Source organism: Triticum urartu, chromosome 7A, assembly GCF_056163025.1.
Source record: "Triticum urartu cultivar PI428250 chromosome 7A, HENAU_Tu73, whole genome shotgun sequence".
Classification (NCBI taxonomy): Eukaryota; Viridiplantae; Streptophyta; class Magnoliopsida; order Poales; family Poaceae; genus Triticum; species Triticum urartu.
In genome coordinates, this window is record NC_141879.1 from 92,641,797 (window position 1) to 92,661,422 (window position 19,626).

At 39.7% G+C, this 19,626-nt stretch overlaps 1 pseudogene; it reads right to left on the reverse strand.

Moving 5' to 3' along the window:
* Nucleotides 1-10,032: 10,032 nt before the first annotated feature.
* LOC125518384 (protoheme IX farnesyltransferase, mitochondrial-like) overlaps nucleotides 10,033-19,626 on the reverse strand; it is a 32,293-nt pseudogene continuing 22,699 nt past the window's right edge.

Here is a 19,626-nt window from a genome sequence, read left to right on the forward strand (position 1 = left end):
CTCGAGTAGGTAAATGATAAAAACATAATTTTTGATGTGGAATGCTGCCTAACATGTCATCTCATATTCCTTTCTTTATAGCATGGACATTTGGACTTTTATATTGTTCGAAGCAATAGTCTAGTCTTGTCATGATAACTTAAATACTCAAGCATATCAACAAGCAACCATGTTTTTCAAAATATGAACGCTAAAATAAGTTATCCCTAGCCCATCATGCTCAATCATTGATCCATTCACGAAACACACTCGTATATTAGCTACACCCAATGCTCAAGTACGATCATAGTGCCTCCTAGTTGGTGCTTTATAAGAGAAGATGGAGACTCAAATTAAAAAAAATTGCATAAAGTAAAAGAAAGGCCCTTCCCAGAGGGAAGTAGGGATTTGTAGAGGTGCCAGAGCTCAAAGCGAAAATTGTGAGATAAAAACATTTTGAGAGGCATACTTTTCCCACCAACGAAAACGACTTAGAGCTCCCAACAGTTTCCATGCTAGATATATCATAGGCGGTTCCCAAACAGAAAATAAAGTTTATTCCTTTTTCCACCATACTTTCACTTTCCATGGCTAACCGTATCCACTGGTGCCCTCCATACCAACACTTTCCAAGTAATTTATTATTTGACAACATAAAGTAATTCATTTTTCATTTCGGGGCTGGGCATCCCTAATACCTTTGCCTTACTCTCGTGCAATGACAAGTGAATAAACACTCATCGTGAGAATAACACATCTAGCATGGGAAATATTGGCCACCCCTCACTGCCTCGCGAGCGGTACGAGCACACAAAATAGAAATTTATTTTGAAAATTAGAGATGGCACATACAAATTTGCTTAGAACGGCAAGAGAATACCGCATATAGGTAGGTATAGTGGACTCATGTGGCAAAACTGGTTTAAAGGATTTTGGATGCACAAGTAGTGATCATACTTAGTGCAAAATGAAGGCTAGCAAAAGATTGAGAAGCGACCAACCAAGAAATGAATAATCTCATAAGTTGGCATTGAGCATAATTAACACCAAATAATGCACCACAAGTAGGATATACTTTCATTGCACAACTATTGACTTTCATGCTTGCATAGGGAATCGCAAATCTTAACACCAATATTCTTACTAAAGCATAATTACTCATCAAGATGACTCACATATCACATCATCATATCTCAAAACTGTTTATTATATCCTTCTTGGAATGAAGTTTATTTTGTCAAGTTTTTATTATATCCTTCTTGGATATCTATCACTTTGGGACTAATTTTCAAGTGTTGCTTTTGATAAGCTCAAAACAAATTATGTGAAGATCATGAGCATAATATTTCTTTCTCTAAAATTAATTTAAGTGAAGAAAGAGAGAATTTATACAAAAATATTAAAGCACATCGTCCTCAAAAAGATATAAATGAAGCACTAGAGCAATTCCATAAAAAAGAGCTTCATTGACGGGATGTGAATGGCGCTTACTTAGCCTCCCTGGTAACTATTTGAGGGCTCTATTTTATTTAAAAAAATCAGATCTAAGTACTTTATTAAAATAGCAAGAAAAAAATGACAATCCAAGGATAGCACACATCATGTCAAGAAGCAAAAACTTAGGCTCAACCGATACTAACCAATAATTGTTGAAGAAAAAAGGTGGGATGCCTACCGAGGCATCCCCAAGCTTAGATGCTTGAGACTTCTTGAAATATTATCTTGGGGTGACTTGGGCATCCCCAAGCTTGAGCTTTTGTGTCTCCTTAATTCCTCTCATATCACGGTTTTCCTAAATCTCAAAAACTTCATCCACACAAAACTCAACAAGAACTCATGAGATAAGTTAGTATAAATCAATGCAAAACCTTATCATTCTCTACTGTAGAAAATCACTAAAATTAGTATTCAACATTTTACACTAAATTCCTCTTCATATTAAATACTCCTATACTCAAATAGAATCATTAAACAAGCAAACATATGCAAACAATGCAAACATAACAGCAATCTGCCAAAACAGTACAGTCTGTAAAGAATGCAAGAGTATCAATACTTCCCTAACTCCAAAATTTATGAAAAATTGCCACACTGTAGAAATTCATCATAGCTCATTTTTCAAAAAAATTCAACATTATATCACATTCTTAATTTTCTAGGGAATTTTTGCAACAACAGTAAACTTTTTGTTTTCAAACAGCAACATGTATACTTGCAAAATAAGCATGGCAAAGGCTATAATTGCCACTTTTATTGAAATAAAAGATGCAAAACATTATTATAAATAACATAAAGCAAATCCTAACAAAATAAAATGATGCTCCAAGTAACACTCATATCATGTGATGAATGAAGACATAGCTCCAAGTGAGGTTACCGATAATGTTGAAGACGAAAGAGGGGATGCCTTCCGGGGCATCCCCAAGCTTAGTTGCTTAGATCTTACTTGAATATTACCTTGGGGTGCCTTGGGCATCCCCAAGCTTAGGGTCGTGTCACTCTTTATTCTCCTCATATCGACATCTCACCCAAAACATGAAAACTTCAATCACACAAAACTTAACGAAACTTTGTGAGATAGGTTAGTATGATAAAGAGCAAACCATTTCACTTTTGGTAATGTCATAGACAAGATTCATAATTGTTATCACACAATTCCTAATGTATCATATCATTTCCAAAATTTATATTGAGCAATATAAGCCATGGAAATTAGAAAACAAGCAAACTATGCATTGAAAACAGAATCTGTCATAAAGAGAACAGTCTGTAGTAATCTGTACTCCAACCATACTTATAATACTCCAAAAATTCTGAACAAATAGGAAAACCTGTCCAATTTGTCTATTAATCTTCTTCAAAAAGAATCAGCATTTTATCACGCTTCTGTTAAAAATGAGAATTTTTTCCTGAGCGCAAAAGTTTCTGTTTTTCAGCAAGATCAAATCAACTATCACGGTAAGCCATTCCAAAGGTCTTACTTGGAACTTTATTGAAACTAAAGCTATAAAACATGATTACTACAGTAGCTTAATCATGTGAACACACAGAAACAGTAGGTAAAAGTATTGGGTTGTCTCCCAACAAGCGCTTTTCTTTAATGCCTTTTAGCTAGGCATGATGAATTCAATGATGCTCGCATAAAAGATAAGAATTGAAACATAACAAGAGCATCATGAATCACATGGCAAGCACATTTAATTCTAACCCACTTCCTATATATGCATAGGGATTTTGTGAGCAAAAAATTTATGGGAACAAGAATCAACTAGCATAGGAAGGCAAAACAAGTGCAACTTCGAAACTTTCAACATAAAGAGAGGAAACTTGGTATTATTGGGATATGTAAAAGAAGTTCCCCTCTCAAAATAATTTTCAGCAGAATCATGAGTGAATTCAACAAAATAGCTATCACATAAAGCATTCTTTTCATGATACATAAGCATAGAAATTTTCTCACTCTCCACATAAGTAAATTTATTCTCATGAATAGTAGTGGGAGCAAACTCAACAAAATAACTATCATGGGATTGAAAATTAAAATCATGATGACAAGTTTCATGGTTATAATTATACAATATAGCATACATGTCATCACCATAATCATCATAGATAGAAACTTTGTTGTCATAATCAATTGCAACCTCTTCCAAAATAGTGGATTCATCACTAAATAAAGTCATGACCTCTCCAAATCCACTTTCATCATTATAATCATCATAAATAGGAGGCATGCAATCATATAACAAATTTGCACATCAAATCTTGGGGGACTAAAAATATCATCTTCATCAAACATAGCATCCCCAAGCTTATGTCTTTGCATATCATTAGCATCATGGATATTCAAAGAATTCATACTAACAACATTGCAATAATGCTCATCATATATACCAAACATTCTATTGAATTCTTCTTCTATCAACTGAGCACAATTTTCCTTTCCATCATTTTCACGAAATACATTATAAAGATGAATAATATGATGCAACCTCAATTCCATTTTTTTGTATTTTTCTTTTCATAAAGCAAACTAGTGATAAAACAAGAAACTAAAAGATTCGATTGCAAGATCTAAAGATATACCTTCAAGCACTCACCTCCCTGGCAACGGTGCCAGGAAAGAGGTTGATGTCTACTATGCAACTTTATTCTTGTAGACTCGTGTTGGGCCTACAAGAGCAGAGTTTTATAGGATAGTAGCAATTTTCCCTCAAGTGGATGACCTAAGGTTTATCAATCCGTGGGAGGTGTAGGATGAAGATGTTCTCTCTCAAACAACCCTGTAACCAAATACAAGAAATATCTTTTGTCCCCAACACACCTAATACAATGGCAAATTGTAAAGGTGCACTAGTTCGGTGAAGAGATGTTGATAAAAGTGTAATATGGATGGTAGAAATATATTTTTATAATCCGAATAAATAAAAACAGCAAGGTAGCAAATAGTAAACGGGCACAAAAACGGTATTGCAATGCTTGAAAATGAGGCCTAGGGTCCGTACTTTCGCTAGTGCAATCTCTCAACAATGCTAATATAATTGGATCATATAACCACCCCTCAAAGTGCGATGAAGAATCACTCCAATGTTCCTATCTAGCGGAGAACATAAGAATAAATTGTTTGTAGGGTACGAAACCACCTCAAAGCTATCCTTTCCGTTCGATATATTCAAGAGTTCATACTAAAACAACACAAAGCTATTATTTCCGTTCGATCTGTCCTAGAGTTCATACTAAAATAAAACCAAAGCAAATTCATATTCATAATACTCAATCCAACACAAAGAGCTTCAAAGAGTGCCCCAAGATTTCTACCGGAGAAACAAAGACAAGAACATGCATCAACCCCTATGCATATATTACCCCAATGTCACCTCGGGAATCTGCGAGTTGAGTGCCAAAACTTATATCAAGTGAATCAATACGGTGCCCCATTGTCACCACAAGTATTCAATTGCAAGACATATATCAAGTGTTCTCGAATCCATAAAAGTATTCAACCTGACAACAATGAAATCTCAAAGGGAAAAACTCAATTCATCACAACAAGATAGAGAGGGGAAAACACCATATGATCCGACTATATTAACAAAGCCCGCGATACATCAAGATTGTGACATCTCAAGAACACGAGATAGAGAGATTAAACACATAGCTACTGGTACAAACCCTCAGCCCCGAGGGTGGACTACTCCCTCCTCATCGTGGTGGCCGCCGGGATGATGAAGATGGCCACTGGAGATGATTCCCCCCTTCGACAGGGTGCCGGAACGGGGTCTAGATTGTTTTTCATGGCTACAGAGGCCTGCGGTGGTGGAACATCTGATCTAGGTTCACCCCAAGGGTTTCTGGAATTTTTGAGAATTTATAGGGTAAAGAGTGGGTGCGGGAGGCCACCGAGGTGGCACAACCCACCTGGGTGCGCCAGGGCCCCCAGGCGCGCCCTGCTGGGTTGTGCCCCCCTCGGGGCACCCCCCAGGTGCTGCTCTGGCCCATCGGGAGTCTTTTGGTCCATAAAAAATCCAGAAAAAGTTTCGCGGTGTTTAGACTCCGTTTGATATTGATTTATTGCGATGTAAAAAACAAGCAAAAAACAGCAACTGGCACTAGGCACTGGGTCAATAGGTTAGTTCCAAAAAATGATATAAAGTTTCTATAAAAATGATTGTAAAACATCCAAGAATGATAATATAACAAAATGGAACAATTAAAAATTATAGATACGTTGGAGACGTATCACGCCCATATCACATAAACCATGATAAGAGTGATCTCCTATTTTAACTGGAATAATAGGCATGCCAACAACAGGTCTATGTTTATCTTTTCCATCAGGTTTAGCAATTCTAGCAGCTTCTTCACAGAAGTAAATAACATGCCCATCCATATCTTCTTCCAATAGATCTTTAAACATAGCAATGCTAGGTTCTACTTTAATTTTTTCATCCGGTTTAGGTGTTCTAACATATCTTTTGTTAACCACAGTTGAAACTTTAGCATGCTCCTTTATCCTAACAGGAAAAGGGGGTTTCTCAATATAAGGAGAAGGAACAACTGGATCAACATTATAAAATATAGTTTCTTCTTTAACTGGTACTGGTTCTTTAATTTCTTCTTTAGTAGGTGGGTGATATTTAAACCACTTCTCTTTAGGGAGTTCAACATGAGTAGCAAATGATTCACAAAAGGAGGCTACTATCTCAGAGTCAAGTCCATATTTAGTGCTAATTTTTTTAAAAGCATCGGTATCCATAAAAGATTTAACACAATCATACTTAAGTTTAATACATAGCTCTTTACCTTCGCCGAGTTCCCAATCTTTAGAGTTGTGTTTAATTCTTTCCAAAAGATCCAACCGGAATTCAATAGTCTTCTTCATAAAAGAACCAGCACAAGAAGTATCAAGCATGGTTTGATCATTATGAGAAAGCCGAGCATAAAAGTTCTAGATAATAATTTCTCTTGAGAGCTCATGATTGGGGCATGAATATAACATTGACTTAAGCCTCCTCCAAGCTAGAGTGATACTTTCTCCGTCACGATGCCAAAAATTATATATATAATTCCGATCACGATGAACTAGATGCATAGGATAAATTTTTTGGTGGAACACCAATTTCAAACGATTCCAATTCCATGTTCCAATATCATCACATAGCCTATACCATGCCAATGCTCTTCCCTTCAAAGATAAAGGGAAAACATTTCTCATCACCTCATCTCCGGGTAAACCTGCAAGCTTAAACAATCCACAAATTTGTTCCACATATATCAAGTGCATATCAGGATGTTCGGTTCTATCTCCTACATAAGGATTAGCTAGCAGTTGTTCTATCATACCCGAAGGAATTTCATATTCAATATTTTCGGTAGGTGCAGTAGGTTGAGGGGTTGCTAATTGTGGTTCCGGACGAGGTGAAGATACCCCAAACAAACCGCTCAAAGGATTGTTTTCCATAGTAACAGGTGATAATAAATTTCAGCACACTATGTAAATGTTTCCTTACCGAATTCCACTTACCAAAGGCGCTTCACTCCCCAGCAACAGCGCCAGAAAATAGCCTTGATGACCCACAAGTATAGGGGATCAATTGTATCTCTTTTCGATAAGTAAGAGTGTTGAACCCAACGAGGAGCAGAAGGAAATGACAAGTAGTTTTCAGTAAGGTGATGTCTACAAGTGCTGAAACTGTAAGTAGCGAGTAGTTTGATAGCAAGATAATTTGTAATGAGCGAGTTACGATAATAGTAACAAGCATGCAGCAAGGTAGCCCAATCCTTTTGAGGCAAAGGATAGGCCCAAACATTCTCTTATAATAAGCAAAGCGTTCTTGAGGGTACATGGGAATTTCATCTAGTCACTTTCATCATGTTGGTTCGATTTGTGTTCGCTACTTTGATAATTTGATATGTGGGTGGACCGGTGCTTAGGTGTTGTTCTTACTTGAACAAACCTCCTACTTATGATTAACCCTCCCGCAAGCATCTAAAACTATGAGAAAAGTATTAAGAATAAATTCTAACCATAGCACTAAACTCTAGGAACCTATCGGCCCCTTACGGAATAGCGCATAAACTGGGGTTTAAGTTTCTGTCACTATCGCAACCCATCATCTATTTGCTACTCCACAATGCACTCCCTTAGGCCCAAATATGGTGAAGTGTCATGTAGTCGACGTTCACATGACACCACTAAGGGAATAACAACATACATACCATCAAAATATCGAACACATATCAAATTCACATGATTACTTGCAACATGATTTATCCCGTGACCTCAAGAACAAAGGTAACTACTCATAAACAATAAACATGCTCATGATCAGAGGGGTATTAATATGCATAATGGATCTGAACATATAATCCTCCAGCAAATAAACCATATAGTAATCAACTACAAGATGTAATCAACACTACTAGTCACCCCCTAGCACCAATCTACAGTTCCTGTAACAAGATTGAATACAAGTGATGAACTAGGTTTTGAGATGAGATGGTGCTGGTGAAGATGTTGATGGAGATCTCCCTCCCCAAGATGGGAGAGTTGTTGGTGGTGATGATGACGATGATTTCCCCCTCTGGGAGGGAAGTTCCCCCGACAGAATCGCTCCGCCGGAGGGCAAAAGTGCTCCTGCCCAAGTTCCGCCTCGAGGCGGCGGTGCTTCATCCCAAAAGTCCTCCTCTTATTTTTTTCTAGGTCAAAACCACTTATATACCAGAAGATGGGTACCAGAGGTGGGCCGAGGAGGTCACAACCCACCAGGACGCGCCTGGGGGGGTGGGGGGTCCTGGCGCGCCCTGGTGGGTGTGCCCACCTGGTGCCCCCCTCTGGTGTTTATTGACTCTAGTATTTCTTAAATAATCCATAAAAAATCTCCATGAAGTTTCTGCTCATTTGGAGTTGTGCAGAATAGGTGGCCTGACGTAGCTTTTCTAGGTCTAGATTTCCATATGCCGGAATTCTCCCTATTGGTGTGTTCCTTGCAAATTATGAGAGAAAATGCATTAGAATTACTCCAAAAAGCATTATTATGGATAAAAACATTATAAATAACAGTAAGAAAACATGATGCAAAATGGACGTATAAAAGCCATGGTCAGATAATAAGCGAGATTAAGCTTAGAGCGGAAACTTCAACTGTATCTTCACTTTTGAAGGACAAGCTTCTAATTTTGAAGCTCATTTGTTAGCCAAGTACTCTCAGTCTTTAGGTCGGGGCCGCCATCTTTGGTTGGGACAACCCCACGATTCCTTTTGTATTCCAAACTCTGTGATCTTTGAGTAATAAAGACTTGGTTTCCCTCAAAAAAAACTTGCTCCATTTTTGCTTCATTTCTTCACACTCGAGTTGCTGCTCATTTCTCAATCTCTCTCGTGTGAGCTCCGTTTGCAAATTCCTTTGGCAATATTGTTGCTTGGTATGTGGCTCCTCCACCCATCCAATTATATTTTTGATTGGTGCCCCATGCTTAGAGATCCTAGATACTATTATTAGTGATGAATTTGAGCTTGCATGGTGAGTTGAGATTTTTTTTGTTGTGGTTTTGATGCATAAGGAAGTTACTAGAAGCTTTATTAGAGTGGTTACCCCTAGTTTATGTGTGTAAATTTTACTTTTTTTACATGTCCAAAATTTTTAGAACATAGGCACTATGCTCAAGAGCTTAAGAAAGAAGCTCATGGGAGTTCATCCTCATCTTCTTCAAGGAAAATTTGGTCTCAAAACATGGACGATCCTCCCGCAAGACTAGGATACTTTGAACCACCGAGAAGATCCGTGAGGATAGCCAAAGTGCACAACACTCTTTTGGTCAGATTTTCCCTTATCGGAAGCTACAAATCAAAGAAAACTTCATGGATCTTGTCTTCATTGGGTTTGAGTAATTTTATTCAAAGTGAAGTTCCTACTTATGTTGAGCTCACCAGAGAATTTGTAGAAGTTTCTCTGTGAGGCTATCAATGTCACAAGCTTGTGAGGCTATCAATGTCACAAGCTTGTGAGGCTATCAATGTCCCTTGTGAGGGGAGTGTGAAACAAAGTAACTGATGAAAATGGTCATATATTTGTGAATGGTGGGAGTAGGATATAGTGGCCTAGAAAAATTAAGAGCATAGTTCTGGCTCTTCCAATTAGGATTATACTCCCTCCGTAACAGACTTGAAAGTCATACATATGTTTGACCATGATTATAGAATAAATTAGCAACATCCGTCAAAATAAATAAAAAATAAAAAATTCTTTTCATGATGAATCAATTATACAATTGTGGAAATATAGATATTAATACTTTTTTTAATAAAAACTTGAACAAACAGCCACAAGTTTGACTTTTGAAAACCCTAATACACCTTACAAGTTGAAACGGAGGGAGTACTAGTCTCACCAGCCAGAGATTCGTTTCTAAGTGCTTTGATCAGTTAGTTCAGTCCGTACTCCGCAAGTCTTTTTATTTAGGAATTACTCAAACAAAGGTTTTCTCAACAGTACAATAAATATTTTATGCCCCATTTACAGGAGTAAGCGACGTGCTACAAACTAAAAACAATTATGCATACATATTGCTTCTAGATAGCTCTGTATCAAGGTACTCTGAAATATCAACGGACGGACATATATCAGTTTTATACTCACGTGAGCCCAACAACTGAATTTTATGTTTTGTTTCAAACAAAAACTGCATTCATTATTCTCAGATTTTAACAGTACAAAGAGGAATTCCCCTGGGCAGGAAAATTCCCTGTCAAGAGCCAAAAAGAATTTTCGGATAACATAAAAAAGGAAGGAAGATGAAGGCATTGCAGCCTGGCTGCTGGGGTAAAGCTTTAAAAACTCATGAGCTTGTGGAGACACGTACACAGGTACATGTAAGAAGGGGAATAGGGCTACAGAAGAATAGGCAACTGGAGGCCGTGATTGAGCACATGAAGGTTTCAGATCTTCCCATTTCTGTCTAGCACTTTCTTCAGCACCACGGAGAACCCCGGCGATCTCACTAGTCTGATGGATGTTATGCTCCTTCTGTTCATTGGGCAGCCGATGCAATATAAGTCTAGCCATTAAAGCAGGAAGATACAAAAGGCTACCATGGAACATTCTTCTTACACTCTTCTGGGTAGGAGTACAAATGATAAGGCCCCAATGGCGAGGCCCGTCGTTAGAAGCGATGCTTCAAAACTAAACCATTCAGATGTTAGACCCTCCCACAAAGCATTAGTTCCTAGAATAAGAAAGATCCCAAGTTTGACCAACTTTATTATGAATAGAAGCAAATGGAAACTAGAGAACATGTATGATTAGTACTTACAGTTGTATGCAAATAAACCCAATGGTAGCATGTAGAGGCAATTTCTGAGTGAAACCCATGCAGTTCTCTTACCAGTAGGATTAGCAAAAGAGAGCATTCGGTACCTAAATCAAAAATACAATCACATTGAAAGGTTTCATAAAGCATCTCAACTCCCATAACATGGGAGCCCGCATGTATTTATATTCATATTGGCGAGGCCAGCTCTCGCAGAGGCATACATCGATAGATTACATTGTTGGTTTAAACAACCAGAGAGATATGGGGAGATAGAGAAGGATTACATCATTAAGAGATAAAAAAGTGCTAACAAACTAGATCCTCCTAACTAATCTATGTGAGACCCAAGTCATCTGTAGTGTGACATGTTTAACACTCCCCCATATCACAACTGTATCAAGTTGAGATTACGCTTAAACTCTTCAAAACTTCTGGCGGGCAATGCTTTTGTGAATCCATCTACAAGCTGATTTTTGGAAGGTATAAATCTGATATCAAGCTGTTTGTTGACAACACGTTCTCTTACAAAATGAAAGTCTATTTCAATATGTTTTGTTCTGGCATGGAAAACTGGATTGGCAGACAAATAGGTAGCACCAAGATTATCACACCATAGGCAAGGGGATTGATCTTGTGCTATTCCAAGTTCTTTGAGCATGGACTGAACCCAAATGACTTCTGTTGTTGCATTTGCTAATGTCTTATATTCTGCTTCTGTGCTTGACCTGGAAACAGTAGCTTGTTTTCTTGCACACCATGATATTAAATTTGACCCATAAAAGATACCAAAACCACATGTTGACCTTCTGTCATCTAGACAACCAGCCTAGTCTGCATCTGAGAAGGAACTAACAAGTGTGGAAGAAGACTTACTAAATGTGAGAACTGTGGTTATAGTATTCCTTATATACCTTTGGATCCATTTTGCTGTTGTCCAGTGAGCTGTGGTAGGTGCATGAAGGAACTGACACACCTTGTTAACTGCAAAGGAGATGTCAGACCGAGTGAGAGTCAGGTATTGCAGACCACCAACTAAACTTCTATAACCAGTAATGTCCTCTTGGTTCAGTGGCTCACCTTCTGTCAGAGATAGAGATTCCGAACTTGACAACGGTGTTGGAGAAGGTTTACAGTTTTGCATGCCAATTCTACTTAACAGTTCAGTGGCATACTTTGCTTGAGATAGATGAATACCATTACCATGTTTCTTAACTTCAATACCCAAGAAGAAATGCGGATCTCCCAAGTCCTTGAGGGCAAACTCAGAGCCTAGGTCTTTGAGCAGTGCTTTCACAACTCCATCAGAAAAACTAGTAACAATAATATCATCAACATATATGAGAACAAATATGGATGTCTGATGCTTGTTATAGATAAATAGAGATGTGTCAGATTTTGATGGAACAAAACCAAGAGATTGAAGTTTCATACTCAACCGTGAGTACCAAGCCCTAGGTGCTTGTTTCAATCCATACAGGGCCTTATCAAGCTTGCAGACATGAAATGGTGCATCATTGTCTTCAAACCCAGGAGGTTGTTTCATGAACACTTCCTCTCCAGAACACCATGAAGGAACGCGTTCTGTACATCTAGCTGTCCGAGACTCCATCCCCTAGATATAGCTATTGACAGCACAAGACGAATCGTTGCAGCTTTAACAACATGACTAAATGTATCTTCCTAGTCTATACCATACATTTGCTTGAACCCCTTTGCTACAAGTCTTGCCTTGTACCGATCTATAGTGGCATCAAATTTTTTCTTGATTCGATAGACCCACTTGCAATCAATTAAGTTTTTGCCTTGCTGAGGAGGAACTAGATGCCATGTCTTGTTTTTCTGCAACGCCATGATTTCTTCATCCATGGCCAATTTCCACCTAGGATCACCAAGTGTTGTCATTAAATTGTTAGGTTCACCAGTTGCACAAGACATACCAAACTTAGAGAAATTTTTGTAATTTAAGCGAGCTGTAACTCCCTTTTGAAGTCTTGTGCGTGGAGCCATAGGAGGAACTCCAGGGGGCGAAGGCGCAGGAGATCCCCCAGATGCGTCAGCCTCAGGTGCTGGCGCCTCCGATCCCGAGGCGGATCATGTCACGCCTGCTGGAGACAACCGCGGCGTGGGTGACCGGGCCAGACTGGTGGGGCCCGGCGAATTTGGCGCGGGCCAACCAGGTGAGCTAGGCGCAGGTCCAGGAGCGACTACTTGCCACGCGGCATTGGGAGATTGGAGCGGGCCCGAGCCATCGTTGTCTCGTTCGGTAGTGCGCTCCAGGCCCGAGGCAGGACCAGGTGTTGTACGCCCGACTCCCGAGGTGGATTCTAGCCCCTGCTGTGATGAAGATCCTGAGGTGGATACGCCTCGGTTTTTGCCTGTGTCTCCAGCCGGGGGGCACATAAAATGAAGGTTGTTTTCTTTGTGATTTGCACCATCTGAACATTCTACAGCAGTAAACTCAGGCATAATATGATGATTAGGTACAAGTTGATCAGTACTATTATTTAATCCCCCATGATCAACGCCGGATATGGTTGAGGGCAAAAGAAGAATTTCTTTGCCAAGAAGGGCACCGGTATTTGGGTGGAGTTTGGCAAAAGGAAAAACGGTTTCATCAAATACGACATCCCTAGAAATATAAACACGTCTAGTAGAAACATCAAGACACTTGACACCCTTGTGCTGTGCACTATAACCAATGAAGACACATTGGGTTGATCTGAACATGAGTTTATGATTATTGTAAGGACGAAGATTCAGCCAACAAGCGCAACCAAACACACGAAGTGACGAGTAATCTGGTTTGGTGTGAAGAAGACGTTCAGTGGGTGTTTCATGATTGATAACATGGCTAGGCAGAATATTGATGAGATGGACCGCTGTGAGAAAAGCCTCATCCCAGAACTTGAGTGGCATGGACGCGGCGGCAAGGAGGGAGATACCAATGTCAACAATGTGCCTATGCTTACTTCAGCGGAACCGTTTTGCTGATGAGCATGGGGGCAAGAAACGTGATGAGAAATTCCTATCCGTTGAAAAAAGGAGTTGAGTTTCTCATACTCACCACCCCAGTCTGATTGCATAGCAAGTATGTTGCAATCAAATTTTCTTTCTACTTGAGCCTGAAAGTTAAGAAAAACTTGGAAAACATCGGATCATTTCTTAAGAAGATATATCCATGTGTACTTGCTGAAATCATCAATGAAGCTCACATAATAAGTGTGCCTACCAACAGAAGAGGGAGTCGGTCCCCATACATCCGAAAAAATAAGTTGCAAGGGTTTTGTAGACACACTAGTGGAAATTGGGTATGGTAATTGGTGGCTTTTTGCTCTTTGGCAGGAATCACAAATAGTTTCACAATCATGCTCATCAACAAAAGTGAGCTTATTTTTGCTAAGAATTTGATAGACAATAGAAAAAGATGGGTGGCCTAAACGATTATGCCATCATTCTGAAGACACCTTGAAAGCTCCATAGGCTTGCTTATTGAACTTGGAAAACTTGGGAATCAACGGGTAGAGACCTTGCACACATCTACCGCGATAGAGGACCCTCCTCGTGACCTGATCCTTTATAAAGAAGAAAAAAGGGTGAAACTCTATGAAGACACCATTATCAAGAGTAATACGATGAACTGAAAGGAGATTTTTTTGATGCATTGGGGATATGTAGAACTTCATCTACAAGAATATCACGATGTGGGGTTTTAATAATAGACTTGCCAACATGACTTATCATCGTACCTGGACCATTTTCTGCAGTGTGAACCTGCTCTTGGCCATGATATTCTCACGCGTGGTCATTTTCTCTAGCTCGGAGGTGATGTTCTCATTTGCACCAGAGTCAAGATACCATTTGGAATCTACTCCATATGAGGCATCTGCTGCAGCTGCAACTCGTCTCCTCTGAGAGTTGTCCTCTGCATAGCGCCACTTACATTCTTTTGCAATGTGGTTATTTTTTGCAAATCTGACACTTGTTCTCATATTCTTCATAACCGATGAAGCGGCCGCGGCCACCAGCACCTTGACGGCCTTGATTGTTGTTGTAGTTATGGCGTGGGGGCCATTGTTGTTGTAGTAGCCCCCACCATCGCCATCGTTGTAGCCGCTGTTGTAGCCACCACTAGGGCCGCAGTAGCCACCACTGCCGCCCTGGTTGTAGCTGCCACCACCACCTTCGCTGTTGTTGCCGCCGCCACCGTTGCTATAGTTGTTGTTGCCGCCACCGTTTCCACCCTTGGGTGAGTTGCGGTAGCCGCCCTTGGGAGAGCCGTCGTGCCCTCGTGAGGCACTGTTGGCCGAGGACTTGAAAGCCCTGGCGCCTGTGCCCTGGAACAGCTCCATACACTGATCAAAATTCGCCACCATGCTGAAGAGATCATCAACAGATAGTGGTTCGGTGCGAACATCTAGGGCTGAGATGAGTGGTTGGTAGTCCATGTCAAGACCAGGAACTATGAAGGAGATTAGTTCTTCCTCTAGAAGGGGTTTCCCTGCCATAGCAAGTTCATCTGACAGGGATCTCATGTGACCGAAGAAGGCAGCAACAGATTGGGATCCTTTCTGGGTGTTGGTGAGGGCGGTGCGGCAAGTGTTTACTTTCGGTCTGGATTGGGCTACAAACATGTTTGCGAGAGCGGACTGCTACCTCTTTTAGCACTGCGTTGGTTTTTCCCGAAGAGGAAGGGATGATGCAGCAAAGTAGCGTAAGTATTTCCCTCAGTTTTTGAGAACCAAGGTATCAATCCAGTAGGAGGCTACACGCGAGTCCCTCGCACCTGCTCAAAACAAATAAATCCTCGCAACCAACGCAAATAGGGGTTGTCAATCCCTATAGGGCCACTTACGAGAGTGAGATCTGATAGATATGATAAAGATAATATCTTTGGTATTTTTATGATAAAGATGCAAAGTAAAATAAAGGCAAAGTAAATAACTAAGTAGTAGGAGATTGATATGATAAAGATAGACCCGGGGCCATAGGTTTCACTAGTGGCTTCTCTCAAGAGCATAAGTATTCTACGGTGGGTGAACAAATTACTGTTGAGCAATTGATAGAATTGAGCATAGTTATGAGAATATCTAGGTATGATCATGTATATAGGCATCACGTCCGAGACAAGTAGACCGACTCCTGCCTGCATCTACTACTATTACTCTACTCATCGACCGCTATCCAGCATGCATCTAGAGTATTAAGTTAAAAACAGAGTAACGCATTAAGCAAGATGACATGATGTAGAGGGATAGACTCATGCAATATGAATAAAACCCCATCTTGTTATCCTCGATGGCAACAATACAATACGTGCCTTGCTGCCCTTACTGTCACCGGGAAAGGACACCGCAATATTGAACCCAAAGCTAAGCACTTCTCCCATTGCAAGAAAGATCAATCTAGTAGGCCAAACCAAACTGATAATTCTAAGAGACTTGCAAAGATAACCAATCATACATAAACAAATTCAGATAAGATTCAAATATTATTCATAGATAGACTTGATCATAAACCTACAATTCATCGGTCTCAACAAACACACCGCAAAAAGAAGATTACATCGAATAGATCTCCACAAGAGAGGGGGAGAACATTGTATTGAGATCCAAAAAGAGAGAAGAAGCCATCTAGCTACTAACTATGGACCCGTAGGTCTGAGGTAAACTACTCACACTTCATCGGAGGGGCTATGGTGTTGATGAAGAAGCCCTCAGTGATCGATGCCCCCTCCGGCGGAGCTCCGAAACACGCCCCAAGATGGGATCTCGTGGATATAGAAAGTTGCGGCGGTGGAATTAGGTTTTTGGCTCCGTATCTGATCGTTTGGGGGTACGTGGGTATATGTATAGGAGGAAGAAGTACATCGGTGGAGCAACAGGGGGCCCATGAGGGTGGAGGGCGCGCCTGGGGGGGGGGGGGGGGGGGTAGGCGCGCCCCCTACCTCGTGGCCTCCTGTTACGTGTCTTGACGTAGGGTCCAAGTCTCCTGAGTTGTATTCGATGAGAAAATCACGTTCCCGAAGGTTTCATTCTATTTGGACTCCGTTTGATATTCCTTTTCGTCGAAACTCTAAAACAGGCAAAAAACATCAATTCTGGGTTGGGCCTCCGGTTAATAGGTTAGTCCCGAAAATAATATAAAAGTGGATAATAAAGCCCAATAATGTCCAAAACAGTAGATAATATAGCATGGAGCAATCAAAAATTATAGATACATTGGAGACGTATCAAGCATCCCCAAGCTTAATTCCTGCTCGTCCTCGAGTAGGTAAATGGTAAAAAAACAGAATTTTTGATGCGGAGTGCTACTTGGCATAATTTTAATGTAATTCTTCTTAATTGTGGTATGAATATTCAGATCCGAAAGATTCAAGACAAAAGTTCATATTGACATAAAAATGATAATACTTCAAGCATACTAACAAAGCAATTATGTCTTCTCAAAATAACATGGCTAAAGGAAGTTATCCCTACAAAATCATATAGTCTGGCTATGCTCTATCTTCACCACAAAAAATATTTAAATCATGCACAACCCTGATGACAAGCCAAGCAATTGTTTCATACTTTTGACATTCTCAAAACTTTTTCAATCTTCACGCAATACATGAGCGTGAGCCATGGATATAGCACTAAAGGTGGAATAGAGTGGTGGTTGTGGAGAAGACAAAAAGGAGAAGATAGTCTCACATCAACTAGGCGTATGAACGGGCTATGGAGATGCCCATCAATAGATATCAATGTGAGTGAGTAGGGATTGCCATGCAATGGATGCACTAGAGATATAAGTATATGAAATCTCAAAAAGAAACTAAGTGGGTGTGCATCCAACTTGCTTGCTCATGAAGACCTAGAGCAATTTGAGGAAGCCCATCATTGGAATATAGAAGCCAAGTTCTATAATGAAAAATTCCCACTAGTATATGAAAGTGATAACATGAGAGACTCTCTACTATGAAGATCATGGTGCTACTTTGAACACAAGTGTGGTAAAAGGATAGTAACATTGTCCCTTCTCTCTTTTTCACTCATTTTTTTATTTGGGCCTTTTCTCTTTTTTATGGCCTCTTTTCTTTCTCTTTATTTTTTTATTTTTCGTCCGGTGTCTCATCCCGACTTGTGGGAGAATCATAGTCTCCATCATCCTTTACTCACTGGGACAATGCTCTAATAATGATGATCATCACACTTTTATTTTTTCTTACAACTCAACAATTACAACTTGATACTTAGAACAAAATATGACTCTATGTGAACGCCTCCGGCGGTGTACCGGGATATGCAATGATGCATGGGTGACAAGTATGAAAGAATTATGAACGGTGGCTTTGCCACAAATACTATGTCAACTACATGATCATGCTAAGCAATATGACAATGATGGAGTGTGTCATAAACGGAACGGTGGAAAGTTGCATGGCAATATATCTCGGAATGGCTATGGAAATGCCATAATAGGTAGGTATGGTGGCTGTTTTGAGGAAGGTATATGGTGGGTGTACGATATCGGCGAAAGGTGCGCGGTATTAGAGAGGCTAGCAAAGGTGGAAGGGTGAGAGTGCGTATAATCCATGGACTCAACATTAGTCATAAAGAACTCATATACTTATCGCAAAAATCTACAAGTTATCAAAGCAAAGTATTACGCACATGCTCCTAGGGGGATAGATTGGTAGGAAAAGACCATCGCTCGTCCCCGACCGCCACTCATAAGGAAGACAATCAATAAATAAATCATGCTCCGATTTCATCACATAACGGTTCACCATACGTGCATGCTACGGGAATCACAAGCTTCAACACAAGTATTTCTCAAATTCACAACTACTCAACTAGCATGACTTTAATATCACCATCTCCATATCTCAAAACAATTATCAAGTATCAAACTTCTCATAGTATTCAACACACTCATAAGAAAGTTTTATTATTAATCTTGCATACCAAGCATATTAGGATTTTTAGAAAATTACCATGCTATTAAGACTCTCAAAATAATCTAAGTGAAGCATGAGAGATCAATAGTTTCTATAAAACGAATCCACCACCGTGCTCTAAAAGATATAAGTGAAGCACTAGAGCAAAATTATATAACTCAAAAGATATAAGCGAAGCACATAGAGTATTCTAACAAATTCCAAATCATGTATGGCTCTCTCAAAAGGTGTGTACAGCAAGGATGATTGTGGTAAACTAAAAAGCAAAGACTCAAATCATACAAGACGCTCCAAGCAAAACACATATCATGTGGTAAATAAAAATATAGCTCCAAGTAAAGTTACCGATAGAAGTAGACGAAAGAGGGGATGCCTTCCGGGGCATCCCCAAGCTTTGGCTTTTAGGTGTCCTTAGATTATCTTGGGGGTGCCATGGGCATCCCAAAGCTTAGGCTCTTGCCACTCCTTTTTCTATAATCCATCAAATCTTTACCCAAAACTTGAAAACTTCACAACACAAAACTTAATGTAGAAAATCTCGTGAGCTCCGTTAGCGAAAGAAAACAAAAGACCACTTCAAGGTAATGTAATGAACTCATTATTTATTTTTATGGGTGTTATACCTACTGTATTCCAACTTCTCTATGTTTTATAAACTATTTTACTAGCCATAGATTCATCAAAATAAGCAAACAACACACCAAAAACAGAATCTGTCAAAAACAGAACAGTGGTGTAGTAATCTGTAGCTAGCGCAAGATATGGTACCCCCAAAATTCTAAAATAAATTGCTGGACGTGAGGAATTTATCTATTAATCATCTGCAAAAATAATTAACTAAATAGCACTTTCCAAATAAAAATGACAGCAGTTCTCGTGAGCGCTAAAGTTTCTGT